Below are 26,990 nucleotides of genomic sequence, written 5' to 3'. Positions count from 1 at the left end.
TTTAAGCCATCCAAACAATGTGCTGTTGCTAACGGCAGGGAAAATAGGGTTTTAGACTGTATTTATACAAATTTAAAAAGGTTATAATGTCATTCCACAGGTCACTGATTAGGCCACATATAGAGGTCTTTACTTCAGTACGAATATTGAATAGTTGGAAAGGGCATCAGAGGAAAAGTACTACTTTCAGATATGAATGCAGTTAATTTAAGCAAGTTTAAGGGGAAAGCTTAAAATATATTTGAACAATAATGGCTAGCTTTGAGTTTGAATCTTTTTTAATGTTTTAGTTTAATTTAGTGGATAAGACAGTCCAGATGTATCAAACATTTTCTCGTTGTCCTTTGATGTTAAAATTAATATATAGAGAAAAAATATTTTCCATTCTATTCAAGGTAGAAACGTGTTTGGTTGTTTATTTTTAAATTTCAAAGTTCTTCACTTTTGCTACACATTTTAAGCATTATCACTTATAAACAGTTGGTTATTAGTGATAACACACTATACCAAATGTTTATAAGTAATAATAGACATTAAAAATATAAAAATTAACCAAATGTTTATAAGTGATAACACACATCAAAAAGAGGAAAGTTTCAACTAGGTTATCCTATTCATAAAAGTATAGACAATCTAAAGCAAAGCAAAAGAAACTTGTTCTGCTCTCATCAAGAAATTATCCTTCAAACTGCAGGATGTGATCCAATCTAAGTGGTAGTCATTTAACGACTGTTCTAAAACAAGGTTTACAGATCCTCACCAACCACATCACCTTTTAAAAGAAGTATGGAAGATAGAGTATTCCATACCTCCATATTACCATATAGTTTATGTGGCCATAACACCTGTTAGGTCAAATTCACATATACAGGGCATCCTGATATGAATGCACCAAAAATAATGTTAAATAGATTTTTAATTACTTGGGATAAGAACAAAATTGAAAAAAATAAATTTCTGAAGACTTCTAAGTTTTTTAAGTTAATTATTATACTTGTTACTTACATTATTTACGAATGTATTTTATTACAGATTTCAGAACTAAACTCTGTTTTTGATTAAAATTATAACACTTGAAGCATTCCTCCAGCTTAACTTTGGATACAAAGGTCTACCACAATAAACCAATGGATCTTGAGAAAATGAAATTTCGTATCCACGATGCTGTTGTATTCATCCCTACAACTGTGTTAGAAAATGTGTTCTGAGAATGTGAACACAGAATTAGATTGATTGTAACTAATGATGAGGTATGTGTACAAGTTTATTAATTAAATAAAATAAAACTTACAAGCATTTAGAAGACATTTTGTTTTGAATTTTGTTGCTATCTTTAATAAAAGAAATATTATTCAACTTTCCTTTTGGTGTATGCATTTTGGGACACCCTGTATTTCCCATTATCATCAACCCTGGATTAACTATCACCAATGTGTAATTGGACAGTTTGTTTTTCACAAGGGCTATCTCCACTAGCCATCCCTAATATAGCAGTGGAAAACTACAGGGAAGACCAGCTAGTCATCACCATCCACTGCCAACTCTTAGGCTACTTTTTCACCAATAAATAATGTGACTGAAGTCACATTGTAACACATCCATTGCTGAAAGAGTGAGCATATTTGGTGGGATGGGGATTCAAACTCACAACCCTCAGATTGCAAGTCAAGCACCCTAATCAGTTAACCATGCTGAATAATTAGTCATTAAATGGTAATAATGACATCAACATATTTTAAAGCTGGTTATCTAGATGCTATAAATAACCATGGTAAAACCAAAGCATATACCTGTGAAAAATATTCACCTTTCTTTTCATGTTCAAAGGGAATGAAACACATGTTTGTTTGTTTTTTAATTCAACACTTACAAACCTAGTACTGGGTATGTGAACATATATATATATATATATATATGTATGGCACAGAGTAAGTTTTAATACTTGTTACAGGTTAACAAAAGTAAATATGTAATTATTTTTTCCCCAGTTCTGATGGCTTGATTAATTTATAAAATTCCACAAGCATTGGTTAGTATAAATTTAATTTTTTTTTTTGCCTATACAGTAAGTAGTGGTTAATAAATTAAAAACTAAAATAGAAGATAAAGAAATAATTTGATAGCATATGATAACATTACTGGTTGGATCACATTTTCAGTCTTAAAAGTTCTTGTGAATTTTATATGTGTATACTGACTAAAGGTAAACTTTTTAATGAATGTGAATTTTCTTTTCAAACTATAATTTAATTATGATATTCTAATAAAGGTTTGAGATCCAGGGTACAAATGAAATCCATGAGATAATATCCAAAGACGTCTGATGGTACCATTCAATAAACATGACAATAAACAACAATGGAGACTTTTACAGGTGCTTTATTTATCTATAGTAATTTCTTAAGATTCACAGTTCTATCAAGATGAAAATGGATAAAGGATCTGAGCACTAGAAAACCTACAGTAAGTTTCATCCACATGTACAAGATTAAGAACAACAGTCAAGTTTAATTTCTCTCTAACAGTTTTAGTTTAGTTTCAATACCTGAGACATTCCTGTATTAGTATGGGTTGTTTTAGTAATAAAAAATTTATTATGCACAAATAAATATATACGAAACTATTCTTTCACTTGAATATATTGCACTAGCAGAACCACTTTAACTTATTCTTACATCTTCTCACATAAGAATATTCCTGTAGTTTTGAAACATGTACACAAAGAAAGTTATCTTGAATAAAAACATTATAAAATAAAATTCAAAAAAACAACAAAATCCCAGGTTTGAGGCTTGTTCCTAAGTTTGTAAACTTCACATTAAAATCCTTTCTTTGATACCATCACTAGTCACTTCTCAGAGATCATACACACCTTTTTATGCAAATAATATTTATTTAACATTGACTTAGATAGAAAATAATCTTTTCTATCCATTCATGTTTAGCCTATGGTTTTATCTTGTTTCAAGGTAATATATACAAAAGTAGAAACCTTCATCAGTTGCCACATATGCTAAAGTTCAACCACAATGCCCATGAGAAGTGTGTTTTTTGACTAGTGAGAACTCCAGTATAACTGGCATGGGAAAAGGTATTCAATCTTTAGTCTTGTTATGTAATACTGCCAGTGTATACAAACAAAAATAATAAATATAAATATCATAAAAACCAAAGTTTCACTCATCAAATTAAGTGCAAATGAGAGAAAAAAATTACATATCTGTTCAATGCAGTGCTAAGAATGAAGTTATCACAAGTGCATTGGAGGAGTTATTGCACATGAAGGATGTGTTGTTTTCCTACTGCTGAAGGACTGTTTTTGTATGATGACATCATAATGCAACAGTGCAGTTCATATGAGTAAGTTCAAGTCTAGTGTCATGAAAACCTCATAGGATATGCAAGAGAGGAACAACATTTGTGTGTGCGTGTGAAGACATGGATTACCATCTCATAAAAATCATTACTGAATCAATAATCCAGCTACTTTCTGAAACAGTATAAACACTGATAAAACTAACTATTGTAGTTATTCTACTAAAAAAAATACTTGAGTTTTTCTAGTGCTTTCTAACCTCAAATTTAATAATCATAACAAAATAAACCACACTAACTTTTTGCCTTTACAACTGAATAAGCAAACAGTTCCATCCTGGTGTCCCACTAGTAGGGTGCTTCCAACCTGACTCAAACTAGTTATCATTATTTTCATTTTCAGAGCTTTTATGTCTAGCATGTCCGATCCATCTTCTAGCAAGACAACCAAATAAAGTAAACACAATATTCATTCACATAATTTTAGTATAGTTCTCTACCTATTACTTCAAAAAAATGCTTCAAAAAGGACATTCTAGAATTGTTGTAGAATTTGTAATTTAAAATAAGATAAGAATCAATAAAACAAAATTTGTACTTTGATTTTAAATCCAAAAACCTTAGAAAAAGCATTTTAAATTTTGAAACAAAATTGGTGTTCACTGAATGTCTGTAGTTAATATATTTCAACCAACTATAATTTACTTTTCACATTATACAGCCTTATTCAGTATCATCTATTACTCAGTTTATGGAAGGTTAAATCTTTAGCCAAGCAGGTTCAATGCTTATATTTACACAACAAAAACTGAATGAATAACAGAATTACATGTAGTTTTTGTCACTTGGCTTAAATGCTAATAAATTATAAGTGGATGTATATAAACAACTTGATTTTACACTGTTGATAAACAAAATTAATATTTTTATTATTGAAACCTCACCTTTATCTGTCCAGTTTTGGATGCAACACATAGTCCACATAGAGCACCAGTAGAAGGTGATTGGACTGATTTAAGGAAATGTTGTTTCACATTGCTCCTTCCGTATGTATTAACATCTAAAATATTTTTCTTTTAAAATTTGTATTAATTTGAAGAGGCATAAAAAATATATTAAACATTTTCACATGACCATTATTTTATGTGAGAAATGAGCTAAGTAGCCAGATCAAAGACCCCTTAAAGTTTATAAATGAACTAAATGTTGAACTTTGTGGCATTAGGGTGGTTAAAGAGAAGAATGCAGTCGAGCTAACTAGTGAATATTTTTATCAACGTCATCCAAGGGTCGTGGGTTCGAATCCGTGCCACACCAAACATGCTCGCCCTTTCAGCCGTGAGAGCGTTATAAGTAACGGTCAATCCCACTATTCGTTGGTAAAAGAATAACCCAAGAGTTGACAGTGGGTGATGATGATTAGTTACCTTCCCATGAGTCTTACACTGCTAAATTAGGGATGGCTAGTGCAGATAGCCCTCGTGTAGCTTTTAGCAAAATGCATAAACAAAACAAACAATCTTATCAACGCTTTCAGTGTAGTTACCAAACTGGCCTACAATTGTGACTTAAGTCTTTTGAGACGCACACTTAATTCTATTTGTGACTGCACTTTTTAATAGCTAAAATGTTTTTGATTTGATATCATGACTTTTTATCAACATACACTGCAGCAAGTAAAAATGTTACATTTAACAACTTCAGAATCACAACCCTATTATTCGCAGCAGGACTATACTTTACAAAATCAACCAGATTCTTTAAAATACATGGTGGCAGTTTTTCCTCTCTAAAAGAATGTTAATAACTTTTTTATAGTAACACCATGGACACTAGTTTAATAATTTCTGTCAGTACCACCACGTACTCGTACAGTCGTATCGCACACAATTATTTATGCTAATTGCTTAATATAATATCACGCAGGGGTGTATCCAGAAATGGTCATTGGGAGGGGGATAGTTTGAGTGCTTGATGCAAGTGCTGCAGGCGCGAAGCCATGCTAGGGGTAGGGTAGCATGCCTCCCAAGAAATTGTTTAATAAAAACATAAAAGAAAAGCCTGAATTATGCATTCTGAGAGCACCTTTTTGGCAAATTTCAGAATGGCACATTGAAGTGTTTGTCTTTTTTTTTTATCATAAATAAATATATTGGTCTATATATATAATATATAACTTAAAGCTATCAGGCCCAGCAAAGTAGGCCTACAGTCCTGTCGTCAACATATAAAATATAGAGTCACTCAGGAGAGTGCAAAATATATGTATAGTGTCTATAACCTGTATTCAAATATCAAGGACAGTGTATGTTGAGATTCTCTAGATTTCAAAAATTAACTTCACAAATAAACAGTGGGTGGGTCTGTGGCAGGCTGGCAGCACCATGCTACTGTGAATGTGAAGTTGACAAACAGAAGTTGCGATAAACAGTCATTCACTATGTCAAGCGTGAAAAAGCAAAAGACACCTCATGGGTTCTTTAAATCCATTTGTGAGGCTGAACCTGATCAATCTGCTGCAGCCAATTAGGTTGAATCAGAATTGTTAACTGAATTGTCAGAGTCATCACCGTGGCATTCTACAAGTGCTGCCACTACCACCTTCAGGTCCAGTCTGGGACATTGGAAATTACATTTCTGATGATATCAGCATTGGTAAACAGGTAAGTCGACTCCTCATTATATTAATTTTGTATTAAAAATCGTGCAAACACTCTTATGAGTTTTAGACTGAATATTCATTGCTGCTAGTGATTGTAGGCCTACAGCCACAGGATGTTAGGCCTGCTCTGTGAAGTACAGCTCTTAAGTCTTTCTCTTCGAGGTTATTGTACTCTCATAACAAACTTTCCTATGTGTGAAATAACTTAATTAGAACTATGTCTTTCTGTCTCTTTCAGATAAACGCTGAAACCAGAAAATGCCTCCTTGAGAATGCCTGGAAGCAAGGGAGTGATTATGTTTTCCCCCAGTGTGGTCCAAGAAAGCTGGGTTTTCAGCATCGTTGGCTTTCACATTGGAGATGGCTACTCTACAGTCAACATGCAAAGGGTGCTTTCTGCAAGTACTGCTGTCTTTTTGCTCCTGATGGTGCTGGTGTTGAAAGCCAGAATTGGGACAACTCGTGAAATTTCCATGCACAAACTGGAAGAAGGCTGTTGAATTGAAACAGTACCACCAAGACAGCAAAGAAAAAGCTAACAATTTTCTACAGGTCGCAAATACAAGTTCATCTGTGCACTTGTAGCTTGACTCAACTTACAAACAAGGTATTGAACAGAACCGGCAATATTTAATGCTTATTTTTGATACTGTATTGCTGTGTGGGAGACAGGGTTTAGTTTTAAGGGGAATATATCATTCTGGTCCAATGTTTGTTGGTGAAACTGATGAGGAGCCCATCAGTAATGATGGGAATTTTCGGGCAATTTCCCGCCTCAAGAGTACAAAGAGGAATGCTACGTATCTGATTCCTCAAATTCAAAATGAAATTATCAATGCCTGTAATACTCAAGTTCTTGATGCTTTGGTCAACAGGGTTAATGTTGCAAAGTGTTTCTCAATATTAGCTGATGAAACAACAGATATTTCAGGCATTGAACAGTTTTCGCTGTGTGTTAGATATTTGCATGCCAATGACAACTCTATTGCAATGAGAGAAGATTTTTTTGAAATTTTACCTGTTTATGATGTGACAGGCAGAAACTTGGCTGATGTTATCATAACCAATCTGACAAAATATGGTTTTGACATGGCGTACCTGCAAGGACAAGGGTACGACGGTGCTGCCTCTATGAGTGGGAAATTCAATGGTGTCCAGAGACACATAACTGATAAATTCCCACTTGTACCATATGTACACTGCAGTGCCCATTCCCTAAACTTGGCAATTTCTGATGCTTGTAAAGAAGTTCCTGTGTGAAATTGCATGGGAGTAATTTCTAGCATTGAAAACTTTCTCAATACACCCAAATGAGAGCACATTTTAGCTTTTTCGGTGGAGAATAAAGCACCTGAATCGAAAAAAAAAGTTTGAAAGGTCTCTGCCCCACCCGGTGGGTTGAGAGGCATGACTCAGTCATTGTCTTTCTAGAATTAACCCATGCAGTTGCAGATGCCCTTGAGACCATATCAGGTTGGCAAGACAGAGATTCTGCCACGCAAGCAAATCAATTGTTGTGTTCTATAACACAGCCAGAATTCATCATCACTCTACTTACCATTGCTGAATTGTTTTCCTTTAGTTTACCTCCGTGTAACTTACAGCAGCAACAGAACATTGATTTAGGTGCTGCGATGCATCACCCAGAAATAGTGGAAGATTTAATCTGTTCACTCAGAAATAATACTGTGAATGAATTTAACAACATTTTCTGTGAGACTCAAACTCTGTGTAGTGAGCTTCAAACTGACATAATAATGCTAAGGCAGGCTAAAAGAAGAATCTTGTCGACGTATTGTTGAGCCGTAAGATACCCTCAAATGTGCAAAAGGTCTGTTCTGGCATTGTAGGCGATGGCAGCCCACATCATGATGCTGCCACCACCAAATCTGTCAACATCCTGCACACAGTTTGCTGCAAAACGTGTGCCAGATCATGGACGGTCACGAGTTGATCCATGTTGTTGGTGACGATTCTATAGCCTTGTGATGGTGCTTTGGTGGACATTCACAGCTCTGGCAACATCTGATCGAGATTCGCCTGCTTCTAAGCAACCAGTGGCGTTGTACTTCAGTCACTCTTGGCGTAACTGTATTGCGTGTCGGTGGCTTAACACTGAGCTATGAAAACCGAGAACCCGTCACTTTTATAGGGATTTTGCACATGTTGCACTTGCAGAACATGCAGATCTCTCAAACAAATTTATTGGACACGCATGCGTTTTGGCGAAAAATCCGATGTTTACCTCCGTTTTCAAAGTGCACAACTTTTATTGTCATTTTGGTCTGACAATCAGTGCCTTAATACGTGTAACATCACATACTCTGAGCTTGTAACGTTATTACATATATTTCTCTTTAAAATAAAAAAATATCCCTTTTGCATTTCTTGTTTTGAAGAGTATACTTTTATAAGGCAGTAGTTTTCTACTCACATCCAGCAACATGGAAAACTGAAGTATCATCAGTTAATTTAATTAATCTGTTAACTTCCTTCATTTTTGTCATTTACAAAAATCCAAAAGAGTGAGTGCCATAACCTTAAGCATCCCACTCGTTACATTATTCCAATTTGACTGAACTCCATTTGTGAGAACCCTCTGCTTTTGTCCATCTAGCCAGTTTTCTTTCTTAAGAACCAACCTATCCTGCAGAGATACATTTTTAACAAACCATTTGTGTGGCTTTTTTGTTTTTAAGAACATACATAAAAAGTAAAATCAAAGCAGCCTGTCATTTCAATCAGTAGGTCTTGCTACATTTTCGAGTTGCAGTAGTTTTAATTTTTTAATTTTACTGAAATTTCATGCATGTGTAATACAGAAGTCAGCATAAATGTAACTACTGTTTTACAAGTAAGCAAATGGAAATGAATTCATTTATAATGAGTTTTATTTCACTATAAAAATTAGAACAGTTTTACCATTATTTAAATAAAAAGTTAGATTTTATGCATCCTTTTTTTATTGGCTTTTTATTGCAACATTTATAAGTGAAGATTACTTCCCTTACCCTGGTCTCTCACTTTGGATGGATCATTCCAAATGATGAAAACACTAATGCACCAGAGTGGTTATGGTTATAAGCTGTACCTGCAAAACTGCAAATACAAATATATAAGATCTGGTTTAGGGTATTCCATTGTAAAAGTGATTAAACTGCAGTGGTGGTTTATGAAACTTGTTTCAGAAAGGGTGAAAATTTTACATTATATTTTAAAATTGTTGCAACAACATTTAGAAATTTCTCACTTGTTATTTTCTTCTCTTTGAAGCTTAGTTGTTTCCCTTGTAAATTAGTTGCAAGATATTGACTAGGTAATGAATATAAGAGCTCCATTTACATTTTTCAATTTTTCCTTTGCATAACTGTCAAGCATCTTACTGTCCAAATCTTCACCAATATTCATCATTCTGAATCTTATTTAATGTAACAGCAATGTGCTTTGATATTTTGAACATATCTTTAATATAGCATTGTATAATGTTGTCGTCTATTTCATGCCTTATCTCAAAATACAATTAATAAAACTTATAAGCTCAAATATGGTTTCAAGTAATCTGCCACTGTAATTCAGTGGACATCTGTGGCATTGCAAATATAGAACCACCATCTTCTTTATATGCAGCAGTAGCTGTGTGGTTATTTATAAATTATTTCATTATTTCAGTGTATGTTCTTTAATATTCTGTATTTATAGATCATCAGCCAGGAGATTTAGTGTATTAATTGAACAATCATAGCTAATTTATATATTGTCTTTATCTCAGTAATCATTATTTTATGTACAGAAACTATAAATGAGTAGATTTTAATTAATTTCATTACTACAGTAAAACTTTACAACTGTATAGTATTTGCTCTTCTTGTTTGTAAACTATGTAGTGCTTCATGAAAACAAGTGTTGATGTTAAAATAGGTATATTTATTTACATGAAAATAGTACTATATGAACTGTATTTCTGTCATAAACAGTGAGAAGAATATACTATTTTGATAAGATATCTTACCTTCACTCACAAAATAGCTTTTCTTGACTAGTATTGCTCTCTATCAGCACAAATGTTTAACATATGCTATTATCCTTTAATATCCTCCTTCTGCGTATTCATATTCAAATGATCATGGAGCAACTTTTCACTAATGGAAGCTTGACATAACTCCTATTGTAACCAACACTCTTTCAACATGTGCACCAAATCACTTCTTAATTGGAAGTAGTACTGCACATACATGCTATTTTTTGCTTATAAATTTGTCTATATTTTCAGTTATTCTAGCGACTTCATTTTTCTTTATTCTCTTTGTTCAAGTTTTGTATTTTGGTATTTTACCAGTTTTTCAAAAATGTGTGACTTTTCAGGGATATTTTTTTTATATTATGGATTTCACTCTGTGGCAAGTGGAGTCTGACCTGTATACTTTATTTTTGGGAAACACTCTCCATCCTGTGACAATACTGGTTGTCAGTTACATTGTAATCTTTCCTACTGCAGACCTGATTTAGAATTTGAGATGCTTCCAAGTTTTTGTTGGTATACCCTATCAACGGGGTAGCTCTGCTTTTCAATATAGAATTTTAAGGCCACTTGTTACACTGTTTCCAGTTACTTGGTCCACTTGAGTTTCCAATGCTCATTTTTCCAAGCTTTATTATAGTGGAATATGAGAGCTCTTACCAGTTCCTAAGTGTTGGGGTGTTGTATCATGGAGGCCTGTCCTCCTGCAATGAATCACACCATTTATTTGAGAGTAGAGGGGTGGCATTATGCATGTTTTGATGGCATGTGGAACTTCCTAGTACTGACCTGATGTACAGTTTAAGATTGCATCTGCTTTTAATTGTTGCACTGTGCTATATTTTTTCTATATATCTATTTTTTTTTCTTCTGTATCTTGATGTCTTTCCTACTTTGGAATTGATGATCAATCCCAGATGCCACCAGGTTTTAATTGAAGCGTCCACCATGTCATGTATATATCAAACATCTATAATTGTAGTTTGCCTCTCAGACTGAGATGTTTCTCCTAACTATTGCTGGATCTAAGGTTGGAAATGGTACAGCTAAGTAAGTTCTCGTGTGCTGTCTTGTTTCCTTCCTCTTACTGTAGAGTGAATGATGAATGCATTAGCCAACAGGTTTTGGATTGGAGATGTACCTCACCTTTGTAGTTCCTTTTCGTACCATTGGCTGGATGTCAGTTCCTGGCAGATCTTGTGTTGTTTGTAGCTGGATAATGCATATTTTCTCACTTGTTTACAACCAGTTATCTTCCTTGTACTGCAGACCAAAAGTGCTATGCTTGTTCCTATCAGGTTTATGCCATCTTGCCTGAGCTTTCCACCTTCATGCAATCTGCTGGGTGCCAGTTTTAAATAAACCTGGTGTTGGTTGGGTTGGATATCATGCAAGTGATTTTGGATTTTCATGTGGAAGCTCAACTTCTTTACCAATTTCCATTTCAAGGAGAAAAGGTAGGCATTCCTCTACCTACTGCAAATCTGATGTAGCATTCCAGATACTGTCTGGTGTTGCTTGAGATTGAACTACCACTATGGTTTGTTGCATCCTAGTCACTCAACACCCAGGAGTCCCATTCATTGATTATACATGTTCTGGGATTCCTTCATGTTTCAAACTTTTAAGTTCACAGTAGTGTCATTAAAGAGTGAAGAGTATACCTGAATCAGGTATGGTGTGATCTCCCATTGAGGTGCATTGTTTTTGCTTTTCATTTCATGCCTTCTGGTCTTTTTGAGCACTTTCTTTAGGGGTATCCTGTTTCTGTATTAGACTTTCACCAGTTCAGTGTGGAATTTTAGCTATTTTGTGGCAGGAGGTAAGATATCATATGGGAAGCTAGGATTTCCTACCCTGCCTCCCCACTTCCAATGATATATGGTGTGGGTCTTCTGATCGATCTTGAAGTGATTAATGAGTGCAGATTCAGAGAGCTGCTGCATGATCATGTGCATTAAGTATGCATAAACATGAGATGCAGGGCTAGTGATATGTCTTGAAAATTTGAGCCAGTAGAGAGCAGTACTTGTCAGGGAAAGCTAGTTTGTGTAAGGAGGTATCTATCAGAAATACATTTTCAGTGTAGGAAAATACATAAATTTTCACTTTAACAAGATAAAATACATTAGGAAAATAACTGAAGAGATGAACATCCATAATTCTGTTAGCTTGGTACAACAAAAATTAATGACAACAAACATTTATACATTTTGCTTCCAGTATATTAAAATCTGGATCTTGCTTGGCTTTATTTATATGTATATTGTAATCTGTTTTACACAGCATGGTCTTATGATCTTTCTGAAGACCATGTTGTGAGTGATACTTTTCACATAAACCATTGAGGTTGCTCATAAATGATGCTGATTATGTCACTACAACTTAATAGACTAATATAGAGAAATTCAATCTTTTAAGAATTTAATATAAGCTCTTGTGCACATATTATTTTGTGTATTGATATATGTACTCTTATGTATTTTGTATTTAAATTATAAAAATTATTGACTTTACAACTAATCTGGAGCTTATTTTCATTTGATGTGTACTCTTTGTGAGAAACTATCTAGTACATATTTTTCACTTAGTTACTTCAGCAGTAGTGTTATCATGCATTGTGTTTTGATGACTAGGAACGTAGTAGTTCAAATATATATAACAAGGAACTTGTTATAAATCATTAGTAAAATAGAGAATTTTTTCATTTTGTTTATCTTGACATTACTCAAATTTTTTTTATAATTATGTCAAAAGATCCAGTAGTATGTAGTAAACAACCATAATTAGTTGCATATATAATATTATAGAAGTGTAGTTTCTTTATAGACTTGCAGAATATGCTAAACTTTATAACTAGGAAGATTGTTTTTCATCAAGACTTTTTAATTTTACTTATACTTTATTTTAATCAAGTTCTGAAGCTTCAAAGGTTAGTTTATAGGGTAGGTTGAATTATTTTCTCCACAACTAATTTTCATAGATACTGATAGGGTGCAAACAGACTGCATAACATTTAAATTACAATCATAGAAGGGTTAATGTTGTATATTAAACATTTACACTGTACATGGTTGTTGTTGATGATGTTTTATATTTAATTATATTGACTGAATACATACTTCAGTTTATTACATTTTCATTCAGATTGTTGTAGCATGAAGTGCAATGTTATATACTTACAGTATTTCTATGTTACCATTAACTTGTTAATGCTAGTTATAAGACAAAAATTACATTCCTCTTATGCTGATCAAATCAGAAACTTGTTAAAGATGCAATGTGTTTATACAGTTTTAACAGTTCTTACAGTTGCCAACTTTATGCTGGAACATTTGGTATAGAAGGACTCCATGATATGCATTGGAGACTGCTGCTGCCCTCCTTGCCCCCCGCTAGCACAGAGGTATGTCTTCGGATTTACAACGCAAAATAAGGGGTCTGATTTTCCTCGGTGGGCTCAGCAGAGAGCCTGACATGGCTTTGCTATAAGAAAACACACGCTGCTGCCCTTGCTTAGATACAGGTTGAAGATTATTAGCCTGAGGATTGAAAAGGAACATGTAAGTGATCTGGGAATGAGGGATTTTGTAACAATTATCACGGAATATGCAAATTTATTGTTTATATTTTATGTTAAAAGAAGAAGGCTTTGAGTTGTGATAGCAATATAAAAATGTAAATATTTATAAATAAGTACTTGAAACTAATTTTATTATTATTAATTTTTATAATTTTTGTTTTCTAAGAGTTACATTAAGAAAAGTTGCGATCTCTGATCTGTGCTAATGTCAACTTACCTCAGAGTTTTAAGTTTGGCTGGAAAACTCAGTATTAAATTAACTGATATTGGATGATACAATAGAATATTGAACATTGAGCTAGAAGTTATTAGAAATTTCAAGACACTGAAAATCACTACATTAATTGTTAAGTAATTTATATAATGTTAATATTTCTCTATTATTATTTTGCATACTTAGTGTTTATTCTTTTAGAAATATGCTGTAGAAAATTTCAGTTAAATAAAATGTCTTGTAGGGTTTAATATGACTGTAAAGTTTATTATAGGTATGTTTGTTATGCCACATATGTCATAGGTTTAAGAAGTTAAAAAATTAAATTAGACATTTAGAATTGTAATACAGTTCATAAAAACAAAGTAACAGTCATGATAGCATTATCAGTTGACCAAGGTTACAAAATGAAATTGAAATAGGAAATCTCTCAAGATGGATTCTTCTATGTGGTTTGGAGACTTCTAGTAAAGGTTATTTATTTTTAGTTTACCTCCTTTGGGATCTGAACATCAGCCCATGTGTGTGCAGAGTATGGAGACCTGTGAAGAGGGGAAAGAATCCTGGTTGATGAATAGTATCTGGAGTACTGCAACACACCACTTTGGCCTTGAATTCTTTTAGATGTGTGGCCCTTCTAGGTTCAGTTGCCTAGTCCTTTTGGTCTAGAGTCAACTGAGTACCAGAGTTGGGGATTCTGAGCAGGTGTTGTAGACATTGTCTGATGCTGGTGTTTGGGTACAGTGCTCATGAATCCCTGGCATTGTTATAGTGTCCTTGTTGGTATTGTAATATGTCCCTTCATGAGACTCCAGGGTTGATAGTGTCAGAGGGCACAGAATATTTTTCCTTATTTGGTAAGTGACTACTTACAGAAACCTCTGTTCTACAGAGTCAATTCCTGTACCTACGTTTCTAAGTTTACATTCCTATACTGTCAAATCCTTAGGGCAAATGCCACATGTTTTTGTCCAGAACAGATTAGAGGGATTTGCTGTCCCTCTCAAGTCAGACAAGAAGTTAAGTTCTGGAGACATCTTGATTGAAACATTTGGCCACACCTTAGCAAACTCCTTGTGAAGTCAAAATTCTTATTGAGGTTATCCCCCATGCTATTTTGAACTCTTCATGAGGAGTTAATTGTTGAGAGAGCTATTAAAAAAACATTTTAGAGTTGGAGATACTCACTGGTTTCTCTAGCAAAGGAATTTCTGCTTTACTACACATCTCCACTTTTGAGGACAGAATTATGTAACTGACCAGTGTTCTAACTTTGATATTTACATCACCACATCATCATGCTTCTATCATGAGAGGATATTTCTACTACTAGAAAATATAGTCATATGTTCCTAACCTTCTCAGATGTTTCCAGTGTCAAAGGTGTGAACATACAAAGTTATAATCTTGTCATAATTCTTTGTTGTGGTTGCAAAGACCTTGATACATACAGTTGTCAACTTGATCCTCACTGCATCATGGTGTTTCTTATCCCTCTTTTCCATTCTTGCCTTATGTAGGTGAAAGAGGCACAACATTTTTGTATTGTAAACAACATTACTTAACCAGATGCAGAACAATTATTCATTCACACTCTTTGTCACTTGAATCTGCTTCTACTGACAGAGATATGCATAAATAACTCCAGATTACAAGGAGATCAAGAGACCTCCTACTACAAAAAAAGCAATGTGGTTGCAAGCAGAAGAGTTCTTCACCCAATACTCCTCCATCTAATTAAAAATGGATAATTTCATACAGTGAAACTTTCAAGGTTTTTGTTCTAATTTGGATGAAATTAAAGCTTTGAGTGATTCCTGTCACCCTAAGTCTCTTTCTTTACAGGAAGCATTCCTAAAACCTGCTGATACTGTCACCTTTTGGCAGTTTTCTTTATGTTGAAATAACAGGTTGTGTGATGGATAAGTTCTTAGAGGGATGGCATTGCTGGTTGATCAGCAAGAACCCCCCTTGTATGTGCCAGTATACACTTGGAGGCTGTAGCTATCAATATCTTCTTGTGTTGTACCATCACTGGTTGTTTTCTCTACTTATATCATGGAGCCACTTAAAACCAGTCAACTTTGATGCTGTTATAGAACTGTGGCTACCTTTCTTTTTTGTCTTGGGAGACTTGACACAGTCTTCTTTGGGGTGGTGCTGATATTGATGGTAGGAGTTGTTCCATTTAGCATAAACTCTTAGATCATAACTTGTCTCTTAATCAGTAGTGGTTCTTTTATCTGTTTTCATGCATCTAGTCAGTCTTTTACTACTAATGATCTATCTGTCTGTTCCCTTTCATTTTTTTCTGTTTCTCTTTTTTTCTTGGAAGGTTTACAGTGACACTGGACAGTAATAATATTCCTGTCATCTTGAGAGAGACTGGATGTGGTCAGTGTCATCCAACCTGAGTGCCACTATATAAAATGGACCAGAATTGGTCCTGCTGTTTTTAATCTTCCAGTTATTAATGATTAGGTGGAGACAACAGCTAATTGTATCATTTTAGCAGCTGTTTGTTATACACTCAGAACCTCAACTTGTTTTCCAGGGTGGTTTCCTGCCTGCTAGCAGACATGAAAGACTCTGAAACAGGCCTGGAATATCTTTTGTGGGTATTCCACTCTTTCTAATTGCATTGGTGTTTAGTGGGTCCATGCTCATGCTTTGCAGGTCCAAAGTCAAAGCCAAAAGGAATCTTGGATTGAGGGCTGTATCTTGAGTGTCATGCTTTTCAATGTGAAAATCAGTGCTATTACAATCAGTTGTAACTGTTATTAGATGATGATGCTATCAGCTTGTCTCTCTGAGGCTAATTACTATCCTGACCTGTGACTTTTCTTTGTGCCATTTGAAGAAGGTGGATACTCTTTATTAGAAGTTACACCCTTTCTTTGCTGAGCATTTTTCTACTCCTGTTTATACAGATAGTTTGAACTGTAGTTACTCTATGGGCTCTCTTAAACTTTGTTGTGGCCCTGTGGATGTTCATAAAATTTAGTTTTTTTCTCCTTATTTTCTGGCATATGTACTTTAAATTTTGCTAAGGAATGCTTTAAACTTGATATTAATGGTTCCATTTTTCATTCAACATTTGTTTTTAATAATTAAAACATAGACAGAAATGTTTAATGAACATGTATTAGACTGCTATGTCCAATTTGGATAATTGTACTGAATGTTATGTCTGAAAGAGGAATACACCTTAAAACTTTATTGAAAGAAAACTGAAAGTCATTTCTTGACCACTGATCATTCATTGCCTTAAACCTTATTACTATTTGTATATTTAATGTAGCATTTATATTAGTTGTAAAACTGTTTTTATTTCTCTGTTTATTATGGAAGTTGTACAGTTTACTTAATTGGATGCGTAGTATAATACGTGTTTATATGTATATTTTTTCTAACTTTTCTTGAACAAAGATCAATAGTTGTTTCATTGTGGTTCATTATGTGATAGATTATGCTTTATTGCATTAACTACCTGATTCACAGATAAAATAAAATCAGTGTGTTAATGATTTATTCTTGAATTACTACATATTTTATTAGTTGTCAGCATTTATAAAGGCTTTTATTCTTTCCACCAATCTACAGTTCCATTTTAAATAACAGTGACACTAAATAATTACACTTTATTATACTACAAACTGTTAAATTACTGTCATACATTAGATAGGTCAGTAGGTTCAGTGTTTAGTAACTCAAATGGTATAAGGGTGTCAGAGAACACATGTATTGAATTTAATAGTTATAATGACATCAGTTGCTGGAACAGCTGTTTGTAAAAGACAGAAGTTATTTTCTGTTAATATTGTTATTCAGTATCTTCACTTAACTGTCTTTGTATTTCTTGTAAAAAACATGACTTGAATTACCAAAAAGGTATATCAAAATTTAGTTAGACTATTAACTGTAAAGACTAGGTGATATTCTGTTCTACTTAAGAGAACACTTCATCAGTTTTTGGAATTCTTTATCTGAAATAAGCTTGTGAAGTATGCTTAAATTTGTATGTAGTACATATCCAAAATAAAAATTCATCAGAGGTTAGTAAAGTTTGGTCTTATTAAAGAAAGTAAATATTATATATTTATTTTATGTGTGTTTTTGTAAGCTTTCTATCCATCAAACTGCAAACAAGAATGGAAATTTTACGAAGCTAAATTACAATTTTGAATATTTTTCTTTTGATAATGTCTAATATGGACTGTTTGTTTCTTTCTGTAATGTGAGCAGATTTGATGCTACCTATTTGACTTCAAAAGGTATGAAACAAAACCTGATATAGATTCCTTACAAGGTTTAACAGGGGCTGAGGAAATAGTAGAAGAATGATGTGAGGAAAAAAGATGGATGTAGAACTGTAGAAAGATGTTTAGGATGATGAAATGTGTGAAGGTAGGTTGTGTTGATGTGTGCTTCTGGTGTTTCACTTGTAATAACTTATTTTTTTCATTTATTCTAATTGAATTTTTATTATTAATAACTTTATATTAACAATATTGTAGTCCTCCAATGATAAGTTTCTTGAAATCTATAATGTAATGTTCTCTACAGTAGTTATTTTATAAATTGTAAAGGGATGTTTTAATTAGCACTTGAAAGAAACGTACATTGCAAATAAAATAAAGCACCTTCAAACAAATATTTATCTTATCATGATATGGAAAGAAGAGGTCTCACCCTGTGTTCAAAACATCAGATAATTGGAAAAACATTACACTAGTAAACAAAATCATCATTCATTAATGTTCAGATTTTTTTAAATATAAAGAACAAAAACATTTAAGTTATGTAGCTAACAATGGATTTCAAGTAACATTAACACCTTTTGTGTTTAATGAAATGAGAGTTGAAAAAGAACCTATATATATATATATATCATTGTAAAAGAAATAATGGTGTGTGTAACTACTTATTGACAAGTTAGTATTCTTATGTTAGCTTCTCTTGAACTATGTTGAGTCTAACATGTTTCTGACAATTCAACAGGAACTGATATAGAAATACATTACATTTAATCCTGTTAACAGGTGTTTAACGTCTATTGATGTGTTAAACAGTTTTTACCAAGTTTAAATATTTTTTCATGTTGCACAATCTTAAGAAGATAAACAGCCACTACCAAGTTAAGCATCAGTTGTTTTAATATATATGAGACATACTAAACAGCTAGTACAAAATGTAAACATCAGTTCTTGTTTAACAAACTTTACACATACAATTGGTACTACTTCTGAGCAACAGTTCCTGTTGAACAAAAATGACACATGCTAATCAGCTGTTATCAAACTTGAATAGCAGTTATTATTGAACAAACTTTATGTATATTAAACAGCTGTTTCTATAAAACAATTTTGGGACTTGTTAATGAACAGTGTGTAATCACCTGTTAAATTTGTATTGGCTTAGCCGAGTTTAAATTAATTATTACAGATACCATTCTCAGATACTTTTACACAGTCAAGATACATGTACTTAGGGAATATAATATAGCTATAATTGCTTAGTATGAAAAATTTATGTTTTCTTAAAGTTTTAACATTGTGAATATGGATTAATAAAATAAGTATAAGATTGAGTCATCATGAGTACCTCACCATAATTGTCTTACATCTAATGTAAGATATACGTACTTTGTCACGTGACAAAATTAAAACCATGTAACTTGTATAATAAAGTTACAAGAAAGAGGCTACATCAACACTGTGAGATAATAAATTATGTTTTTATACTTGGTTACAGTTTTGTTAGCATTCATTTATTATTCCTTCTATTGTCTAGCTTATCTCTGAACATTTAATTGCATTAAAATAATATATCACCTTCTAAATGATCATGTTTAATATGAGTACACATGCATGTAATATGAAACTGGCATCAGTTTTCCCTGGTGGTGATGTACAGATGTCATAAATGTTGTACATTATGAAAATTACAGTCACATGGTTTGTTATCTTGTGATCTAACAAGTGAATGAAAATCTTACATTGAGCTTTCACAAGTTAGTTCACAAGATATTGATAAAGAATATTATTACTGATTATTACTAAATGTTGTTAGTGATTTTGTGATTAAGTTGTTGCTGTTTACTCCTGATTCATTTATTCATTGAAATATTTATTATTCTGAATTTATATATTGTATTGTTCATTAGCATTAATTTCAAGTCCTAGCCACATACATTTACTGTGTGGTAATTTATCAACTTTGTATTTCAGTAATTTAAAAGTCACCCTTTGGATTTCTGTGATAGTCAAAGTATTATTATATTTTTTTGTTCTATTCTGGTTGTAGTGGCAAATTACTCTAGACCATTGCAATATCATTTTATACTGATGTCTTTTTCCAAAACAACATTACTTCCTCTCACCCAAAGCTATCTCAGTCCTGGTTTGCCCTTTAAGCATTGCTATAAAAATGTTTGCTATCAGTGCACCAATCTTTTCTACTCCTTTATTTTCTCACCATTTCAGAACACGTGCTGATCATGTGACCACCCTCCATCAATTTATTGTGTCATTTATTACTAGTATTGCTAAGTACTTCTGCCACTCTAGCACTATGCTAACTTTCTCAGTTGGCATTCTATTGTATAGACATGTGTTTTTAAATCATTCTTCATGTAACAAACTTTGGACCATGACTGATCACAAATTAATATCACTTTTAACTTGTGTTTCATTTCTGTTGTTTCTACTTATTTGTTTTAGATAAACTTCTGTTTTCTAATTTGTTAAAATGAATTTGAGATTTAACCCTTTTGCCCTGGGTATCCTTTACTGTGCATGAAACAAAGTTTTAGTGTCTTATGTTCAAAATTTATTAATGTGCTTTTATGACTACATTAAATGAATTAACAGAGTGTAAAGTTTCAACTAATAATCCATATTTTAATATTTTAACTTTTAAGGCATTAATTCTGCAGGGCAATATTTAAAAAATACTGCATTTCTCCGAGTGTGACACTTTTTCTAGGCATCTTTTCTCATCTGTTTTATTCATCAATCATTCATAAAGTACAAAATTAAAGTTACTCACTATAAAATCTTGATTGCTCAGACAAAACATAATTTTTCATAATTTTGTATGGTTACAAAGCTGTCATGGAATATCAGACCCCTCTTGCTGCACCCACCTGTCACATCCTCTTTTTGTTAATAGTTGTCTTTTACATTTAATTATATTTTACCTGTAACTAATAGAAAATCAAGGTTTGATCTATCCTATGACATTTTGTATTAAGTTACATCTGAATAGACAAGTGTCAGTATCTCTTACAATACAACTTTTGTTACCACAACAGGTAACTTGGATGAATTTGTAACAACTTTTGTTGCATAGTTAGAAAGCCAAAAATATTGTAATTGTTTGAGAAACTTATCTTCCTTTTGCATGTAATTAGTCTATGTTCTTTGTTGTATTAGTTAATTAACAAAATATTTTGTACATTGCTATCATTACTGTAAAAATATACTTAAGTGTTCTCAACATTTGACACCAAGAAAAAAAATAAATTGGGTAAGTACTTTATTTCTTGTTTTTCCTGTTTATTCTTTATTCAATACTCTAAAGGTAATTAAAATGTAAAAATAGGGATTTTGTAAGGTTAGTTAAGATTAGATTAGGTGAAATAAATAATAATAATAATGTAATAAAAATGTTTTACAAGACAAGAATGCAAGCAACCACGTAGTAGCTCATGGATAGTGTAATTCAATAGCATAATGAGAGCTATGTACATAGAGTGATGCAACTTATAATGGCACGAATAGTAGTTACAGTTCAAAGGGTAGTCAAACGGGGAGAAAAGTAAAGTTTAATTGTAAATGGATGTATACTGTTATGAGTATAGTTTCATATTACAATTTGAAATCATTCTAGAAAGAAATGAAGAGTATTTTCGATTTATTTTATATTTTTTGGACAAAGTCTCCCACTCTCACCTCTAGAACCAGAGTCAGAACCTTCTGCAACTGTAATTAATGAGAACAGAGGCATCTATTTTACTCCAACATCATGAAAAGATCCCATGTGAGATGGACCTGTTCCAACCAATTAGATTATTATTTTATCTATCAATACCCATCTGGGAAAAGCTGATGATTTTGATATTATGGGTATCACTGAGACTGGATTAAGTTTGAACAATTTTGATGAAGGAAATTTGTTTGAAATACCAATCTACAGATTATTTACTAGATACAGAATATTGAAAAAAAAAAGTGGGAGTAGTAGCTTTATGTGTGAAGAGTGAACTACATTCTGTTGAGTTAGAGTATATTAAAAATAACAGCAAAAAGGTTGATATCAGTTAATGGATATCAATGAAAAGATGTTATTATGGGATATTTTAATTTTATCTGCTATTTGAGACTTGTATTAATGATATTTATTCTGGAATGAGTAATGAAATTTTGAAGTTTGAAAATGACATTAAGGTTTTTGGGGTTGCTAACTGCATCAGAGATACTGCAGACTTACTAGGAGATTTAGATCATTTAATGTATTGGGCCAAAAGTGGGATAAAGCTTAAGAACCTCAGTAAAGGTGGTATGAAGTGAACACTCCATGGTAGACCAGAGATTGGAAGGTGATGGATGTGTGAATTATTCATTCCAAATGTGAAGATGAAGGAGGAAGCTAAACTTTACTGAGGTTGAAAAGAAGAACTCATCACTGAATGAGGTATTGAGAAGGGTAAGAAGAGACTTCTCTCCATCATTAGGAATCCTATTCAATAGTGCATCTTGTTAGAGCAGAGTAGTGTGGTCTCTCAGTGATGTCGAGAAACCCACTTGTTGAGAAATTTATATGCAAAAACGGCTCGTTTGGGTTGAGAAAATATTTTACATAGAAGAGCGAACAACGTTTCGACCTTCTTCGGTCATCGTCAGGTTCACAAAGAAAGAGGTAACTGACCGGAAGCTGACCACATGTTTGAAAGGTGTTGTGTAACTGTGTGTCGAAATGTAGAGGGCGGTATTAGATGTTTTAATATATAATTTTATTTATCTATTATATTAATATAGGTATAAAGGCGTTCCTTTATATTGGTTTATTTTGGGTTTAAGTTGTTGTATAAGTAAGGCTTCTTTGATTTTGTGTTTGTTTATGTTTGTTTCTTTATTTAGTATTTGAGTGTTTTCTATGGTTATGTTGTGTTTATTCTCTGAGACCAGTGTGATCTCTGGACTTCAAATGGATGGAAGCAAGCAAAAGCCAATAATCCACAGAATGAAGTGTGCAAAGACTCAGAGTCAGAAAAAAGTTTGTACCTCCACACAACTTAGAGCCAAGGTTAGTCTGAATGGTAGGGTCTTGAATTTGAGAATTGGACTTAAAGTTGCAAACAGCTATCAATAAAGTGGACACTATGGGGCAGAACAATAAAGTGTAGATTACTGGGATTAAATTAGGTTTCTGGTATCACAGGTTTCTATCACGTTGAAGTAGCGAAAATCAAGTTTAGCCATGGGAAATAAATGAATGCATAACAAGTCAAAAGATTTTTAGTCCCACTGATGAAAATTAGGATAATAAGATATACAGTTAACAATGATGAAAAACAATAAGACAGAATAAATGAAATATTACAAGTAGTAAAGTTGTGCAATGTAGAAACTATTAAAGCATAATCAGTTAACAAAATACTGATAAATATCTTATGGATAAAACCACCTAATTGTATCTAGCCCACAAAGTATGGAATAATAAAGAATGTGCAAATTGACCAGAATTACCTAAAAAACACATTAATAATTAATGTCTAACTTAACAGATATCTAAATTAACAAGGACAATGAAGGACACATAATTAAGTCCTGCACTTCTAAAAATTAGGATTATAATAGTAATGAACATCCAAGACAATTAAGTTTACCCAGAAAAAACAAAGTAGCAATCAGTAACTAACTTTCAATTCATCTAAAGTAACTCAGATGACAGAGGACATAAATATCTAACTTACCAAAGTATGAGCACTGATGACAGGAAATATATAATTTCCCCATGTTTGAATAAGAACAAAGCTATAAGCAGGGCATCTTAACTGTGGATAATATCAACTCTGTATATGTTGAGAAACTTACTAAAGATCTCCTGGAAGAACTGGAAATAACAGGAAGAAAGGAGGGAAAGAACAATTCTCCACCAAAATGAATGAAATAACACTGGTGGAAGAATTTTATGACGACAACGCGAATAAAAGTGCTGGACTGGTCTGAAAACTCTCCGAACTTAAATCCTATTGAAAATCTTTGGGCGATTTGTAAAGAAAGACTTTGGGCAAAAGACTGTAATACGCAAGATAAGCTAATTGAGGCCATAATTGAGGTGTGGTACCGCAATACAAAAATTACTGAAGATTGTAGTCAACTCGTGGACTCGATACCAAAGCGGATTAATGATCTGCTGAAAAATAAAGGCGGTCATATCATGTATTAATTTGTGAGTAATTTTTGGATTCTCAGAAATAAAATGCAAAAAATGGAAAAAATCGTAATTTTCCGTCTTGTTTCAATTAATTTGTACAAGAGTGTACATACGTGCAATGTGCAGTCAAGTCCTGGCCTTCTAGTTGACCGAAAACCCATACAAAGGGCTGTCGGATAGTTATTGTGACTGACGTAGTTACAAACATACACGAATGTAATACAAGCATTTTCTTTCGGAGAATGAAATTGTCATGAATATTTGGTTATCTACTGTCTCTACTGAGGGAAATTTATCCCCTGATTTTAGAAATTTAAACCTAAAGATATACTGCTGTGTCATCGGAGGACATCATGAATATTAATACTAGAACCACAAGAGGTTCGAGAACAGGAATAATTTTTGATACAGATACACAGTTATTATTATATGTATTTAGGCTAGTACTGAAATTTTGCATTAATATATAAACTTTTGTTAATTTGTGAACAACGTGAAATTTAATAACCGTGTTTGTCCTTATGTTTTACCATTTTACTGTAAACCAAGATCAGTAGTTATCTGATATGAAAATAAACTTTTGTTGTAAACTATGAGTGTTGCCTCATTTTAACACATCAATTACATATTTATCATCAACACATTATATTTCCGAAACTGTAAGTATATGTAGCAGTCTGTAGGTGGTGCTTGTTTCAGTGTGTGTGTGTGTTTTGAATTTCGCACAAAGCTACTCGAACGCTATCTGTGCTAGCCGTCCCTAATTTAGCAGTGTAAGACTAGAGGGAAGGCAGCTAGTCATCACCACCCACCGCCAACTTTTGGGCTACTCTTTTACCAATGAATAGTGGGATTGACCGTCACATTATAACGCCCACACGGCTGAAAGGGCGAGCATGTTTGGCGTGAAGGGGATGCGAACCCGCGACCCTCAGATTACGAGTCGCACGCCTTAACACGCTTGGCCATGCTGAGCCTTAGCTTGTTTCATGAAAAATGTGATTATTTGGCCAGAATCATACATTAAAATATATTTATTGGTAGATGATCTATAAAATATAAATGTAAATGTATCGTAAGGTTACAATTCAAACGTTGCCCCGTTAAACAATTAGATCTAGATTCTAGGCCTAATGGCCCGACCTAACATGATAGTTAGAGCGTTCAATTCGTAATGTGAGGGAAATGGATTCGAATCCCCGTCACATCAAACATGTTCGTCCTTTCAGCTGTGGTGGCGTTATAATGTGACAATTAATCCCAATATGCTTTGGTAAAAGATTAGCCCAAGAATTGGCGATTGGTGGTGAAACCTAGCTGTCTTCTCTCTAGTCTTCATATCATTGTGTATGTGTATCATGTTCCGGGTGTTTCAATATTGTAAAAGATTATCTTTCCCATCCAGACAAAATGTATCCAAGGATGTGGCCTCTCAATCATCTTGTCTTTCAGTGGCTTTGACTTCAGTGGGGTACTCCTTACATCGATGCCTTTACCATATCCTTCTACCGCAAGCTATATCGTTTTTGGTCTCTGGTTCCTCATTCTTTTGCCCTGGCTATCAGTGCTTTCAGTCATGATTGGGTCAGCAAATATCTATATGTTAATAATCCCATCCAACTAATTCATCGAATGAGTTCATTTATCCATACCACTCCATATCAAGTCCTTCTGATTGATCCTTAGAGGCTGGCTCAGCTGTGCTTTTTTTAATTATCCTGTATAGTTTCATATCTGGAATGTTCCTCTTGCCTTTCATTCATTAAAGTTTATCAACGTAAATGGAATGTTTTCGTTCATTGGTCTCTGGATCAGATGTTCCACCTGACTGGTTTACTGTTCCTCATGTTGTTGAGTTTCTTGCTTGGCTTTTAAATCAAGGATCTTCTGTCTCTTTGTTTACTAATTATCAGGTGGCTTTGCCCCACACTTTCTATTTTTCCCAATATATTCATATTGATATGTTCCTTCCAGATTCATTGTCCTCTGTTGCGGGCTGCTCCACTGGACTGAGATGCTAATGTGGTCCACAATTGCCTCTCTCTGTCTCCATTCAAACCGGTTTCCACCTGTTCCTTGTTTCACCTTTCTTTCCCTTAACATTTATTTTCTTCTCCTCTTAACCTGTAGACTTTGACGGCCTAATTTATTTGTCACCACTGTTTAATGTACTCTTTATCATCTTTATTATATTTCATAGCTACAATTGTGAAAAGGATGTTGAAAGTTTTCTTCACAATGGAAGTTTTCATAAATATTCTTGTCCTGGACCATATCAGCCATGTACTACATGAGCAAAGAAGGAATGGTTGTCCATCCTTATCATACCTTGTACTAGACAAGTCAATTTGGCCTCCTTCTAAATATAGGGTGTTGGGGTCACCCATTGTATTATTTTAGATGTCGTTCCTCCAGTCTCTCCTCCATGTTTTACCCTATTGGTTTTCTTCTGGTGGAGTTTAAGAGCCCTTACCTCTTTCCACTTCCAAGCTACTGTGGTGGTAGGCCGTAGAGGCATAGTCTTTAATGGTTTAATGACATAAGAAATCCACAGGAAAATACCATTCAGTGCAGAGTAGGGTTTTAGTGTTCTACAGGTGTAGAGGATGTGATCTTCTCTACATTAAAGTAGACAGAAACAAAAGGATTAGACATCAAAGTGTAGTTTACACCTCAGATTGGAATCTCTCACCTTACTTCCATGTATATGTCAGTTGCCAGTGGACAGGTTTTGGATTTAGGGTATAATCAATCA

At 33.5% G+C, this 26,990-nt stretch overlaps 1 protein-coding gene and 1 long non-coding RNA gene across 2 annotated transcripts in view; both read right to left on the bottom strand.

Moving 5' to 3' along the window:
• Positions 1-26,990, bottom strand: part of LOC143223260 (uncharacterized) — a 53,073-nt gene that overhangs the window by 10,773 nt on the left and 15,310 nt on the right. The window lies entirely within an intron of this gene.
• LOC143224262 (uncharacterized) lies at positions 3,515-4,928 on the bottom strand. The gene is made up of 2 exons (XR_013013296.1): positions 4,260-4,928; positions 3,515-3,750 (listed from the first exon to the last, which is right to left on the bottom strand). It is a non-coding gene; the product is annotated as an uncharacterized LOC143224262 (long non-coding RNA).

The sequence above is a fragment of the Tachypleus tridentatus genome, chromosome 8 (genome assembly GCF_004210375.1).
Source record: "Tachypleus tridentatus isolate NWPU-2018 chromosome 8, ASM421037v1, whole genome shotgun sequence".
Classification (NCBI taxonomy): Eukaryota; Metazoa; Arthropoda; class Merostomata; order Xiphosura; family Limulidae; genus Tachypleus; species Tachypleus tridentatus.
This window is presented reverse-complemented; position numbering and strand designations above follow the sequence as displayed.